Source organism: Dendrobates tinctorius, unplaced genomic scaffold (assembly GCF_039654945.1).
Source record: "Dendrobates tinctorius isolate UK_male_01 unplaced genomic scaffold, ASM3965494v1 ptg000028l, whole genome shotgun sequence".
In the NCBI taxonomy this organism is placed as follows: domain Eukaryota; kingdom Metazoa; phylum Chordata; class Amphibia; order Anura; family Dendrobatidae; genus Dendrobates; species Dendrobates tinctorius.
The window spans coordinates 39,979,939-39,995,192 of record NW_027361696.1 but is presented as its reverse complement, the minus strand read 5'-3'; the positions used below and the strand labels follow the sequence as shown (position 1 = coordinate 39,995,192).

At 40.6% G+C, this 15,254-nt stretch overlaps 1 protein-coding gene across 1 annotated transcript in view; it reads left to right on the top strand.

Moving 5' to 3' along the window:
• Nucleotides 1-15,254, top strand: part of IGLON5 (IgLON family member 5) — a 554,166-nt gene that overhangs the window by 22,211 nt on the left and 516,701 nt on the right.

Genomic DNA, 15,254 nt, shown 5'->3' with positions numbered 1-15,254 from the left:
CCACCGCACCCGACCGCGCCCCCCGGTGAGTATAATCTAACTCATTTTTCTTATCTTTCAGGTTACATCGGGGGCTTATCTACAGCATTACAGAATGCTGTAGATAAGCCCCTGATGGCGGTAGCCGCAACTCATAGGACTAAAATAGGTGACAGATTCCCTTTAAAGGCCCTTTGGTGACCTCATCATTACATGATCGTGATGTCACCAAACGTCCCTAAGCAGTCTCAACTTCAGAATAGAAACTCTTCGGGTCCAGTCTTCTCCCCCCTAACATCGGTCATGTCATGATTGTAACTAGGGCTTATATTTCAAGCATACTCCCAAAAATCCTGTAAAATCATGCTATAGCTTAATTTTGGGGTAGTTCTTATTTTCAGTATGTGAGCTCTCTAAGGTACTGAGGTTTAGTTTTGCTACTTTTTAGCATAATTCTCCACTTCACATAAACCAACCGCGTTTATCTCTATGTTGAGAGAGAGTGAAACGACTGTATTTTTTTGGCACTGCATGCTACTATTATATCATTTTACTGTCTCATTTTACTGTCTGACTATATACAGTAGATCTGAAGTCCAATGGACAACTCTAGAGAAAAAATCAGCAAAACTTATCGTACCACATGAAATTCAGGAGAGCCCGACAGGTCATAATGACCTATTGGGGAGAAAGTTTCAGGTCAAATGTTGACCTTGGGGGAGGTGAAGGAGCACTTAAAAGTATTGTCAGCACAAGATAACAGTTCAAACCAAGCACATGTGCTTGGTTCACAATTGGTAAGGCACCAAAAATTAAGGGCACCTTTCCACCTACTTGTTTTCCATCTATCTCTACTCTTCTCTTCATTGATTGACAGTTCTGGATTTAGGGGAGCCAGAATAGGGCAAAGCAAGTATTTAGGAAGGTGCACTGTATTGCTCAGCCACGGCAGAGGTGCAGCGTGTACTGCTGGGTGACGGTAAGGGTGCAGCGCCCATTGCTGGCTCACACCAAGGGTACAGCGTGCTGCTGGGCCACTGGGAGGGTGCAGTGCCCGCTGCTGGGCCACGCCAAGGTTGCAGCACGCACCTAAGCTTGGTTTGAACAGTCGTTTTCTGCTGACATCCTATTTAATAGCTCCACACCGTGAAGATAAAGTAAAGTGCAATCCAGTGCACACATAATACATCTGTACAGTGTCTAAATGATATCACCACAAAACGCCATGAGACAGTTCACGATGAGCCATTAAGGTAGAAACCTTGAGCAAGAAATTACATTTTTTAGGAAGATTTTAGTGGAAGTTGCCCTTTTTTTTACTCTGACTTTTATCCTGCATTCTCACCCATATATTGCATATAAGAAAGTGTCGACTGTCCATTTCTTCTCTGGCCATGAACGACAAGTCTTCACAGTTTGGTTCCATTTGTTGTTGTGACACTTCCACTTTAAGAGAGTCCAAACTTTTTTTTCCCTCCATTAATCACTATTGAATGTAACGACGTATGGTGATTTCAGCCCACACAAGGAGGATCCTGATTTTGGTTGGCAGCCTTTATTGTGTTGTCCCATTTAATCTCCCACTGTCCCTTCATGCTCCGCACCGCTGATGTGCGAATGCTTTGGCGCCACAGTTAATTTTGCACCTTGTTCATGTTTTGTGAAAGGGTCACACCAGTGAGTGTTCAATCAGCGATATGTAGACTTGCAATTTTCTCCATCCTATTGTACTACAGTATTTGGCGATAATTTATTTTTATTTGCTTTGACACTTCATTTTTCTTGACACGGAGCTCATTTTTAGATGAATGCAAAAGAGGGAGCTCTCAAACGTTCTCCAAATGCCATTCATTGAATGCCAAGGGTTAAAACTGCCTGCGGGGCCAGAGGAACCATCGGGCAATTTTATGACATCACTGTCTTCTCAAAGAAGGGTCAACAGGGGTGAGAACAAGGGAGAGCGTTGAGAAATAAAAGGACACGAACAGAGAGCTCAGGAAGAGGTTTATTCATAAAGATGAAAGGCGGCAGAGGGAAATTTAATGAAATGGAATATCATTATGCCATTAACTCTTTGATGGACAGCGTCACATCCAAAAAAGTGGAGATGCAAAACCTCCCGACACTGTAGAAGGTCAAACATGGAAGGGGGGGGGTATTCACTGTAACAGTATCGTCTTTGTAGAGGCTTGAAAAGATACAGCTAGTCAATGGCATGAAAAGATGAAAATGGGGCCCACCACCCATTACGGCGCCACGTTCTGACACCTAGTTTAGAAGGGTTTGTTTGCTATCAATGCAATTCTTCTGGAGTGGGGCATCCTGCACAGGTTCTCACCACCCAAAAGATGACCAAGTCTCCATCCTTCAAGGATCCCATGGCAAATGTTCAATCACTCTTGAGGCTCAAAGCTTGATCTCCAACCTTTCCATCCCAAGCAAAAAAGATGAATTTGAGATAGTCCAAATGGAAGGGATTGTAGAGACTGTGATATCGGCCAATGAAAGTGGGTCGCCCTCCCAGGGCCGTGGGGTACTCGGTACCGGGCCGGTATCAGCGGGACGTGTCACAGCAGTGGTGACCCAGACCGTGGCCCTGGTCGCCCAAGTAATAGGGGAAGTTGTAAATGGTGGAATGTAGTTAGATGAATAGTTTGTGACGCCACCTGTGGTGTTCGGCAAGGGACGTGTTAAGCCGACGCTGCAGACAGATCCTCTGGGACAGATGGTGTGGTGCAGCAATGATGTTGTCCCAGGGCAGGATAGGTGAAGAGACACTTAGATGGTGTAGTGTCTGGCGCAGGGGATGTAGCAGTGCCAGGTGGATGGACACAGGAAGGAATGGAGGACACCAGGGCATGTAGTTCCAAAGCTTTACTCACAGTCAGTAGTGCCCGCTTCTGTGCCGCGTCCTCCGGGTCAGGGACTCAGTCAACCTCCAGGCAAGATGGAATGCTCCCTTCCACGCTCCGCCAACTTATGTGCCTTTTCTGAACGTCTCCTCTATAGCACCTTTAAGTGTGAAAATCTCCTAGTACTGAGTTACACTGGAGTTCCCTTTTACTCCTACATTCTGTACTTGTCTTTCTCTCCTATGGAAACTCAGGCTTCAGTTCAATGTCTTTCACCTTCTTTCCTTTCCCGTGCTAGCTGGCTCAGATCACTGAGGCACCTGCAGCACTCCTTCCTCCATCCCTCTTCCAGGGATCCCCACTCCTCTCCGAGTGGCTTCCTCTCTCCTACTCCCCTTCTCTCTCAACGACTGACCTCTAATCCTAAACCATCCCACTCTTTTATGTGTTCTAAACTCCACCCACCTCCCAGCGCGTTTAGTGTTCCAAGCAGGGAACCACCAAAGGTGCTCTGCCTCTCTCTAGGCAAGGAGCCGCAATGTGGTTTTGCTGAACTACTCTATTGTGTGGGGTGCGAGTGTTGGAGCGTGGCCAGGAGCCTCCAACTTACCTGGATGGTGGGGCACCACACCTTAGGAGAAGGTGCAGTACCTCTGTGGCAACTGAGCCTCAGGGGCACCACATAAATCTGGCAGCAGATGTCTATGTTGAGTCACCTGCTAAATTGTTTCCAAGGGCGTAGTATGTATGGCCCGGCAAGGCCAGAGTTTGGAGACTCCATCACCAGTGTCGACGTATATGATGGGAAGAATAGCATGGCATCAATTGTTATGTTTCCCATCAGAATGATGAGAACCACAGAGACACCCGATAGACCTCATTGACTTATAATGGAGTCTATCGTATAAGGATCTGAGTGTGACCATAACCTTACCGGTACTAAAGCTCCAAAAAAAAAACATGTAATGGGGTTAATAATTCCCACCAACCCTCAAAAAATAACAAGTCATGTGTCATCCTATCTAAAACGATCAGCTTCTTCTAATTACCCTTTAACATCCACAATCAATTGTCAACAGTTCCCCGATTTTCTTTCTTGGCTGCCAAAGCTTTCTTGACAGCAAATAAAGAGAAAAACGTCTAGATTCCCATTACCATATTTTTTCATGTAGGAGAGATTTCCATCTCATGTGCTCTTCAGTCTAATTTGTTTTCCCATCCAGTGCAAAAACGCGAGAGTGCGACCCAACATATGCTTCCTAAATCTGAGCAAATAAAGGAACCAAAGCCACCGTACATATGTTAAGATCTGTCTTATTGTGCGAAGATGGTTTTTTCATCCAACATTCGTTGTTTGAAGGTGGCTTGCTCCACTGAAGCATATATATATATATATTTTTATTTTGCAAGGTCTAATATGGGGAAAACAAGAAGATTGAGGCTCCTGGACTCTATCCAAAAACTAAAATGGAGCCGTCTTCCATGTAGAATCTTGTTTCGGCTGGTGATGGTTGACCCTTCTTCTTTACACGTTTATCCTTCATCCACTTGTCCAGAGAGAAGAGTTGTAGAGGGTTTCAGGTGGATTCCACCATGAGCTGTGGCCCTTATTCTTCACACTATCAATCGATTTTATGGAGCTTACGCTTAGGGCATGTATCTTGGATGGAAACGCTCATCTCATCGACATGGTTGAGGCTGTCCTTTTTCAGAAATTTGCTTCTCGCCCATGTCCTTGGCTTAAATGAAAATCTGATATGTCGCCATGCCATCTATATCTGTGAGCTATGGTCCAGTGTTGACACGATTCAGAGCCCAGCTGTTGTCTCGAAACCACCAGATGTTATGTGATGGAACCAGAACAGATGGTCCAGTGATAACCAGACAGTAGAAACGTTAAACGCTTTGTTTTGCCGAAATTTAACTAGAGCAAGAAAAAAAGGTATAAAAAAGAATCCAAATGACAAAAGAAAAGCAAATTTCAACTGGTGAAAATGTGGATGCAATGTAGACAAAGAAAAGTGGTGCTGGTTTAGAGAAAATGTACCTATTGATTAAATCCTTACCTATTAATTTGTGGCATTCAAGCATTTAAATTTTAAAACTTTTTAACTTTAAATTAATTCTTTTAAATTTTGTACATTTTTGCAGAATAAATAGTTTTTCTCATTTTGTGCTGGAAACAAAAAAAAATAGAAATGTCTAATAATAATAAATTGGAAGCTTTTAGTAGGCATCAACTGAACTACCAGTGCCAAATTCAAGGTTGCTGATGAATAACATGATGGACGGGCAATGATGACAGAATGGATTGATTTTAATATTGTCTGTGATAATAATATATTTGCTGCAGACGAGTTTTCCATGTAAATGATGACAGCGTTTCCTTCTGAGCCATTATCAAATGGATTTTGTTGAAAAAAAAAACTACTTATAAAAACAGACAAATTTTCAAGTAGAAGGTAGAGACCAATTTGCTTCCATTATTAAAAGCCGATACTCGTGTTGGTCCAGTACTTTTTATATATAGTTGGGTTCTGCATTTAATGGTTAATTTTCAACACACAAAATTTACATTTTGAGAATACAGAATTTAGTTTTGTGAATTTTTACATTTTTGTTTTATTGGTTTGTTATGTATTTATATAATAAATTTAGTCATTACGAAATTGTTTTTTGTAAAATTTTCCTGCATGATAATTACGAGTGAATGTTCACCGATTCAACAAAACTTTGCGGCTCGTGAGTGGATGTTGTCATTTCATTAATTTTATGTGTATTAAATATTTTATTTAGTCAATTGTAAAATTGATTTTGTGACTGTTTTATAAAGTTAGCAAATATATATTTTTAATCCAATTTTTTTTGCAATTTTGTTGCTTTGGGTGTTGGGAAGTTGCGTTAAAGGGAATCTGCAATCAGCATGATGTAGGGGCAGAGACACTAATTCCAGCGATGTGTCACTTACTTGACTGCTTGCTGTCGTTTTGATAAAATCTTTGTTTTCTCTGCTGCAGATCTAGCAGTTCTCTGAAGGCTGGGCTCTGTATAACCCCGCCCACACCTCTGATTGGCTTCTTTCTGCGCATGTACAGTGTACACAGAAAGCTGCCAATCAGTGTTGGGGGTGGGCTTTTTCAGAGCTTGACTAGGCAGCAGCATCTCCTGCAGATAAAACTGTGATTTTATCAAAACTACAGCAAGTATCCCAGTAAGTGACACATTTCTGAAACCAGAGCCTTTGTCTCTACATCATGCTGCTCTCAATAAGGTGGCAAAAAACTAGCATTAAATCCACTTTAAGTAGATAAAAAAAAATTGGAGAGTGACCAGACTGTCTTCAGCTCTGATTAGCTCCTGAGCCCAAGTGCAACATCGTCATTACTTTCTCCTCTACAGGAAAATGGCATCCGAAGGCACAGGCTATGATTTTTTTGGCGCATGCCATGGTTTGGATCTGAAACATATGTGAGTACTGTAGACCCCCAAAGACTTGGCACCCTGGAACCACGATCCAATAAGTATGTGATCCCCAAGTCTAATGGTTTCACATGGATTGGAACAGGGTAAGGTCTGACATAGCAAAGACTGTCTTGTTATTAGGTGCAGTGTCCGTATTCAACTGCTGACCACAACATTTTTTTTGTGATAAAATGTCCAATTTGTAAAACTATTTTGTAGAGCTAAGTTCTCTGAATCAGGAATAGCATTCATGTTACTGTTACTCCATTGACGAGAACCAACTGGTTTAAACTTAGAGCAATGCTCCTGACACAAAACCAACCAAAAAGTGCTTAAGCCCATCAGGGTGGACTGTAACGGAATTGACTTGTACTAAACCGATGAGTAGTGGACCTCAAAGACTACTGATATTTAGCCTTAAACTCTATACAGGTGTCTAGACTTTTTTGGTCTAAGGGGTAAGGTTTCTCCTTGTGACATGCCAGTTCTGGCTTATCAAGGTAAGGAGGCTTATTTGCTGTGCAATGCTCCTCTGGGAATATAATATGCAAATTGCCTCTTCAGAGAAAAAGAGGACTTGAACTCTATTATGCCACCTGTTGGTAGTAGCGATCCTACAAGTCACAATCAACCCTTTAACGAGTCCTAAGTCATATTACAAGACTCGTTAAAGGGTTGATTGTGACTTGTAGGATCGCTTCTACCAACAGGTGGCGCTATAGAGTTCAAGTCCTCTTTTTCTCTGAAGAGACAATTTGCATAGACTTTTTTTGCAAAGTTTCTCAGGCCTTAACCTCAGAGTATTCTCCATTAGCATCAGCTGACAGGTGGTGGAAACCAAGAGGTTTAAGAAAGTAGAGTTCTATGGATGTGACGACCAAACAAAAGGTCAGGACAGGCGGCAGACAAGACTCAAGGTCAGGGAAGAATGGTGAAAACACTTTAGCAGCTAAAATAAAACTTTCTTGCTTGGGTAGTAAGAGTATGAGAAGGGTCATTGCCATCCTAGAAGGAAAAGTAAAAACTTTGTAATGAAGTGCCTTCTAGTAATAGAGCGGTGGCCGCCAGTGCCACTCAATATACTGTTGGACAGCTGGTGATGGCGGAATGCTGTAGTTGCCTATCTCCGGCAGTCCTGTAGATGATGAATTGAGCATATATTGTCACTACTTTATTCTAAATGGACATTCTACAGCCCGACTCCCAGCGATTAGTGATCCTGTGGATACGTGATAGCTTGCTATAATGGCAATAACTCTAAGACTAGGGATAAACTGAAATCACAGCAACACATTGCAACATTGGCTGAAAGGATTTCCTATGTTGACTAGTGATGAGCGAACGTACGCAGATAAAGTGTTATCTGAGCATGCTCGGGTGCTATCCGAGAGACGTCAGTGTGCTCAAAAAATATGTTCAAGTCCCCAAGGCTGCATGTCTCGCGGCTGTTCGACAGTTGCAACACCCATTTGTTAGGCAATCCCTGCATTTGTTGTGGCTGTCAAACAGCCGAGACATGCAACCGCAGGGACTCGAACATACTATTCAAGCACGACGAAGACTTTCGGTTAGCACCCGAACGTGCTCGAATAACACCTGTAACCCCGAAGTTCCTCAGGTTTCCCTCTGCTTGGAAACAAAGTACCTGGATGCATGTGGGCATGCGCTCCCAAGATGGCACCAGAGATACCAACCAAACCATAGCAGTAGAGATGTGGACCAGTGCTGGCAGCTTTACTGGAAAAAGAAGGAAGAATTAGTGAATGTGCAAGACTCCATTAAGAGGAGTTTTTGCTTCTGGAAGAGATTTTGTCACTAAAAGGATCCAAACCACAATCTCACCCTAAAAGAAAAACACTAAGGTGGTATCTACCACCATCAGTGCCTGCTCTTCTATATAAGAGAATTTATATTTCAGGTTTATAGTCCTTTTAAAGGAATATATTAAACATGAGATGATTCCATTACAGGCCATTCAATATCTTTGCTCATTATATGTCTCAATTGAATTAAATTACTAGCGGTTTAGATGTGTCTCTCGTGAGCGATTACTTGGAGGGAGTTTTGCAAGCGCTGGTGGGAATAGGACCCTTGAGATGGTGGTCTCCCCAGGGAGAGAAAGGGTTACGGGGCTGACCTGTTTACTAGCTATGTTGTCTGCGGATGAGGCTTGAGGTTTTTATTATTCATATCCTCACTCTGTAGCTCAGAAGGGAGCGCTGCGCTTAATCATATGATTTTCAAAGCCGTTTGGCTACAGAGGTAGCAGCCAGCTTCACATCCCTAGACTGTCCCCTTGGCCATATAGTCCTGGGGGCTTCATTGTCTGCTGCTGCCGCCACGCTGTCATTTTTGCTGGTTAGTCCTAGAAATGTCAAATGATGTATTTCTGACTCTACCCGAAGCGATCAAGCCTTAGAGAAGTGAATTTACGAGACCAGAGTAAAGCCTGCAATTTGTGCCATCTAACACTATGCTTTAGAAAAATGCACCTCTTGGAGAACCGGAACGGTGGAGATAAATAGTGAATCCTATATGCATACATCTGTGTCACAATGTATAAAGACTACATACCCGCTATGCTCAACCGAAACCTAAAGGGCACGCAGAATGCCGTACCGAAACATTATCTTTTGATAAAAACACCATTCTGCATTCAATAGCCTTTAGGATGTGGAGTTGGACCCCCCACCCTCAACTTCATGTTGGTGAGATTTTGTTTCATTAGTTAAGCTGGATGTACCATGACATAAAACCACTAAGGGAAAAATATTTTTATATTTTTATTTTCCTGTTGCTCTATTAGAATTTCAGCTATGACATTGGTTGTGGTCAATATCAGTAAATGGACTGCAATTGTTCTCTTTGGTTTATATAATGTAGATATCCAAAATCCAAAAATGTTTTGGAGCTTGATACCTTTCTCAATGTGCGTTCTCTCCTCTTTAAAGTTGATACAACCCACTATTCTCCTCCTCATATTCAAGGTAGATACCACCTTCGATGATCTTTTCTCTCCTCTTTGAAGTTGATACCACCATCTACTCTCCTCCTCATATTCAAGGTAGATACCATCTTCCATGATCCTTCTCTCATCTTCAAAGTTGATACCACACTTCATGATCCCTCTCATCTTCAGCGTAGATTCCACTCTCCATAATCCTTTTATCTTTTTCAAAGTTGATACAACCCTCCATGTTCCTTCTCTCTTCTTCAAAGTTGATACAACATAATCCCTTTCCTCTTTAACTTGATACCACCCTCCATGATCCTTCTCTCCTCTTCAAGGTAGATACCACTCTTCATAACCCTTTCTCTTTTTCAAAGTTGATGCTACTCTTCGTGATCCTCCTCCTCTTCAAATTTGATGCCATCCTCCATGATCCCTTTTTCTCTTTTTCAAAGTTGAAACCATACTCTATGATGCTCCTCTCCTCTTCAAAGTTGATACTGATCTCCATGATCCTTCTCTGCCCTTAAACATTGATGCCATCCTCCAGGATACTCTAAAACTCAATGATGGACCCCATTAAGACATTACGGTGTTTACCCAACAAACGAGCCTAAACAGTCTTCAACAGATGATTGGATCATTAATGCTAATTTAAAAATCGTTTTGGGCAGCGCATCAGAAGCCCAAATAGAGAATGTGTTGCTGAATTTAAGATGCTGCTTCAAAATGATCATCCTTCCTCGTAAGGATGATCATGTTATATTTCTTATATTGCCCCACAATTAGACTAAGGTTCTACTTACTAACCTATTCATTGAAGATCTTTGATGACTGGAAAACATTTTAATATTATCGCCATCTCTTACCCTTATCAATTGTATGTTGCTCCATCTATGGCATCGGTGGTGGTCATTATTGATCGATTGAGGTGTTTCTCCTTATCTTGCTCTTTGATGACCCAAAAAAGATTTGTGATTGATAGATAGTACTGTCTAGCCATTTTACTTTGTAAAGTGAAGTTCTTCTCTTGAAATACCTAGTTAAGATCTTTGATGGCCGTTTTCTTCTGTAGGTGATGTTACCATCAATTGCTGTAATTTACTCTGCTTCATCTACAAGATGACATCACTGGTGGAAAATGTTGATAGATTGAGATTCTTCTCACTATTTCACCCAGTAAAGGTCTTTGAGGACTAAACAAGCTTTTATGGGTGGCAATACCTTCTTTGATCCTGATATACTCTGCAAAGTTCCATTTATGTCATCTCTGTGGGGAAAAGTTAAGACTGAAATACTATATTCTCTTGCTTAAAAAATGGTCTTTGATTAAAGAGCAAAAAACCAAAAAGATGCACCATCAAAAGACCAAAAGATTCCCACAATTTTTTTTTACCACTTTATGGTCAGTGTATAAAAAGACTATTCTATTTTGATATATTTTCTATAGTCCTGATGGCGATTCATATGCTGCATAGTATTTTAATGGTATTTAAAAGCGTTCAAGCCAGACAAGTCACTCGAAGCAAAGATCACCAAGCTATGACTTGCATACTTTGGACACATCCTACGAAGAGAGCAATCATTGGAGAAGGACATCATGAATAGAACAATAGAAGGCGAATAGGAAGAGCAGCAACCCGATGGCTTGACATAATTACGATATCGGTGGATAAGACTCTTGTGGATCTATCTACGTGTGCACAAGATCGATCTTCTTACATATCATTGATCTACCAAGTTACCATGTCTTGAGATCGAGATGAAGGACATTAAATATTGCTAATGTAAAATAGCACATGAAAAACCCACCAAAAATGAGAAAGTCAATTTATAGAGACTATTGGTCAAAAGTAAAAAAAAAAAAAAAAAAAAAGAAATTGAAAAATCTTGTTCTGTAAATATTTTTAGGGCTTTTAGGCTAGTTTCACACTAGCGTTCGTGGACGCAGCGCAGGGCCGCCGCTAAGCCCCGCCCCCGGCCTTGCCCCCTCCGGTCAGTTCCTCCTCTGATCGCATGAGGCTGCATGCAATCAGCGTGTCCTATATTTAGCGTTGGATACGCTGATCGTGCACTGACCGATATTGCTGGCGCACAAAAACACGCTATGTTGCATTTTTGTGCTCTGGGCACAGCGTCAAAAGGGCGCAGCGCCAGCAAAATCAGACCAGCGCATGGTCAGCGCACGATCAGCATATCCAACGCTAAATATAGGATATCACAATGAAAGAAAAAAGGATGGCACTCACCGTTACCAAAAGTAGAAGTCTTTATTTCATGGATAAAAATGCATGGGCTCTGGAGGAATGCAAAGAGTGCGGACGACGGCAGTTTCGCGCTCCTGCACTTCAACAGGTCCTAAACATTGATCACATGCAGCCTCATGCGATCAGAGGAGGAACTGACTGGAGGGGGCGGGGCCGGGGCGGGGCTTAGCGGTGGCCCTGCGCTGTGCCCACGAACGCTAGTGTGAAACTAGCCTTACACATCAATTTGTGCGAATGCATAATTGGTGGCCAGAATCTCATCAGCTAAAGGCTCCTCGGGAGAGAACGTGAAGGAGAACATGAGAACATTTCCATATTTGCCCTGAAATGGGCATTCTGTTCTGAGGTTACCAAAAATGTGACATATTTCCAAAAAGTTGCAGTTTTTTTTTCTCCATTTCCGAGAAAGTTTGGTGTTTTTTGACATATGGCTATATGACAGTTATTTTTTTGCTATGACTAACCTAATGCTTGATATATAGAGGTAGGGTTGGAAGTTTGTTAGGTGGATTCTCTTCTGCACGCCTATACAAAAGTCATCTTCATTTCTTTAAATGAACCTTTTGTGTGCAACATAGAAAATTCTCTACTGTCTGAAAGAGAAATGCAATAAAACCTAAATCAAACAATAAAGTAAATGAAAAATCTATCGACATCCATGCTACTTTTTCAGCCAGTAATGGCTTCCTCAGATTTTTATTGTATTACCCCTTCAAAGTTGACAAATATGAAGCCATGTGGAATTAAATTTATCACCTATGTTATCTGGTCGGTCTAAGGGCTAGTTACTGTTGCTATTCTGGCTTGTTTTATCACAAGTATAGGACATTCTTCTTGGGTAGTAAAGAGCCAGTAAAAATATAAATAATTTTGATATTTTGCGTGAACTTTTTGATTGTATCTTACGACAACTCATAATTCATTCATGACAACATCTTTAGTCAAATAAATGCAAATAAGAAACTGTGCTGAGGTTGTAAGCGTCTATGGTAAGCATTTGTTCTTAACAGCGCACCGCCTGGCCAGAAAGGGTAGTGCAGCTAAAATTTGAGTGCAATTTGAGACTGTAAATTTTCAATGACTTATGGAAAAATGTAGACCATGTTCATACAAATAATCCATGTCCTTATTATGATGGGTTGTAATGGCTAATTGTTTAAATTATACAAACTATATTTTTTAAGGTTTTTTTCATAGTAACCTGTGTAATTCATTGTATAAGATGGAAGTTGCACCTTCTACCAAAATCAAAATTACCCCAAAATTGAAAAAGTACCTGTCACTGACTACCGTAGTTATCTTTAAGTACAACTTCAAAGAATCTGTTGCTTAAAAATTCTATTTGGTTGTTCCGTCTCCACCCCCCCCCCTCAAAGGAATTCAATTCCATCCTCTAAAATTAAGGTATATGATATTAAGAAAGCTTCTATCTGCACCCAGTTTCCTGAACAATAATACTTTTGAGGTAGAAATCTGTAAGTATTTCCCTAGGGAGGCTAGGAAGTGCTGATTGCAGCAAATCTCAAGCCAGGAAACTTTAACTACACAGCAGGGAAATCAATAGGGCAGGATGAAAAGGAAGGGGGATCAGCAGTAGTAAAGCAGGCACAGCGTGAAACCTTCTTGCAAACAGACCTGGCAAAGCCAAAAATCCAAAGGCCCGAGAAACATGTGTGGGCTCCTTGGCCTATTAAGCCAAGTCTTGACCACTTCTGTAAGAAGTATGAAGTCAAGAGCCGAAGCCTTTACAGCTTTCGCGAAGCTTCTGTAATTATCTCTTCACACCTCGTCTAGAGACTCCAGCACCAATCCTTCATTTCTACACTTTCAGAATAAATATTGAACCTACAGAGCACTTTATATTTGAGTTGAAACCCAATGGCCAAAAGATATCCCTACGTCTCGAGTCAAAAGTAGTTCCTTGGCATTCTGTCTGTGTCCTTCTGCCATGATGGGTCTCGAGTCTCAAAGTTCTTTTTCCATATTTTTTATTTTCCTTTTTTTCTAACGATTGATTTTTAAAAATGGAATTGCAGTTTGTTATAGTTGGAAACCAGCTCGCTAAGAGCACTTTATGGGATGCAGAGTCATGAAGATCTCCAGGCATTGCTGTCAATCATCTTTGGTCACCATCGCCTTCTTATGATGCATGGGTTTATGGAGAAGGGAAGTGATTGACGGCTCTGCATTCAACTGTGTTCAGCAAATGGATCCGCTCTTCGGCAAACTGCCCGATGAGACAATACAAAAGCGGCTATAGATGTGTAGGAACAAACCCTTAGTGTCTGTGGACACACAGTACAATTGAAAGTGGTATACAGAAAGTTATATAGGTATATAAGAGCCATAGAAAAAAAGCTGAGGAAAAATCACCTGGTGTTTAGAACCGTGGACGCTTTCATTTTCCACTGCAATTAAAGGGATTTAAACTTATCCTAATAGTGGCCCCTCTGTACAAACCGAAGCCTAAAATGTGAGAGATGCTACCATAAAACCCCGACACTGTGAAAAAGATGACACTCTTCAGTGAGTATAAATTTGGAATGGATGTAGGAAGAAGAAAAGTGTACATTGCAGGAGGTAAAGTAAATTATGATTAGAAAAATACTGCCCCTATAGAAAAAAAGTGAATGCAGATACGATAATGCCCCCTATGTACAAGAATATAACTATTATAATACTGCTTCTATGTATGAGAATATAACTACTATAATACTGCCCCCTATGTACAAGAATATAACTACTATAATACTGCTCCTTTGTACAAGAGTATAACTACTGTAATACTGCCCTTATGTACAAGAATATAATTACTATAATTACTATAATCTGCCCCCTATGTACAAGACTATAACTACTATAATACTGCCCCTATGTAAAAAAAATATACCTACAATAATACTACCCATATGTACAAGAATATAACTACTATAATAATGCTCCTATGCACAAGAACAGAACTACTATAATACTGTCCCATGTGCAAGAATACAACTACTGTACTATAATACTGCCTCCCATATACAAGAATATAACTACTATAATACTGCCCCTATTTACAATATTATAACTTCTATAATACTGTCACCTATGTACAAGAATATAACTAATAAAATACTGCCTCCCATGTTCAAGAATATAACTATTATATTGTCCCTGTCTACAAGAGTGTAACTAGTATAATACTGCCCTCTCTGTACAAGAATATATGTACTATAATACTGTCCCTATGTGCAAGAATATAACTACTATGATACTGCCCTTCTCTGTACAAGAATACAACTACTATAATACTGCCCCTATGTACAAGAATATAACTACTATAATACTGCCCCCATGTACAAGACTATAACTACTACAATACTTCCCCTATGCACAAGAATATAGCTACTATAATACTGGTCCTGTGTACCAAAATATAACTACTATAATACTGCCCCTGTGTGCAAGAATATAACTACTATAATACTGCTCCTATGTACAATAATATAACTACTATGATACTACTCCTATGTACAAGAATATAACTACTAAAATACTGCAGCTATGTACAAGAATATAACTACTATACTACTGTTCATATGTAGTTATATAACCACTATAATACTGTCCCTGTGTACAAGAATATGACTACTATAATACTACTCCTATGTACAAGAATATAACTAATATAATACTGCTGCTATGTACAAGAATTAGTGTTGAGCGATACCATCCGATATCGTGAAGTATTGGATTGGATTG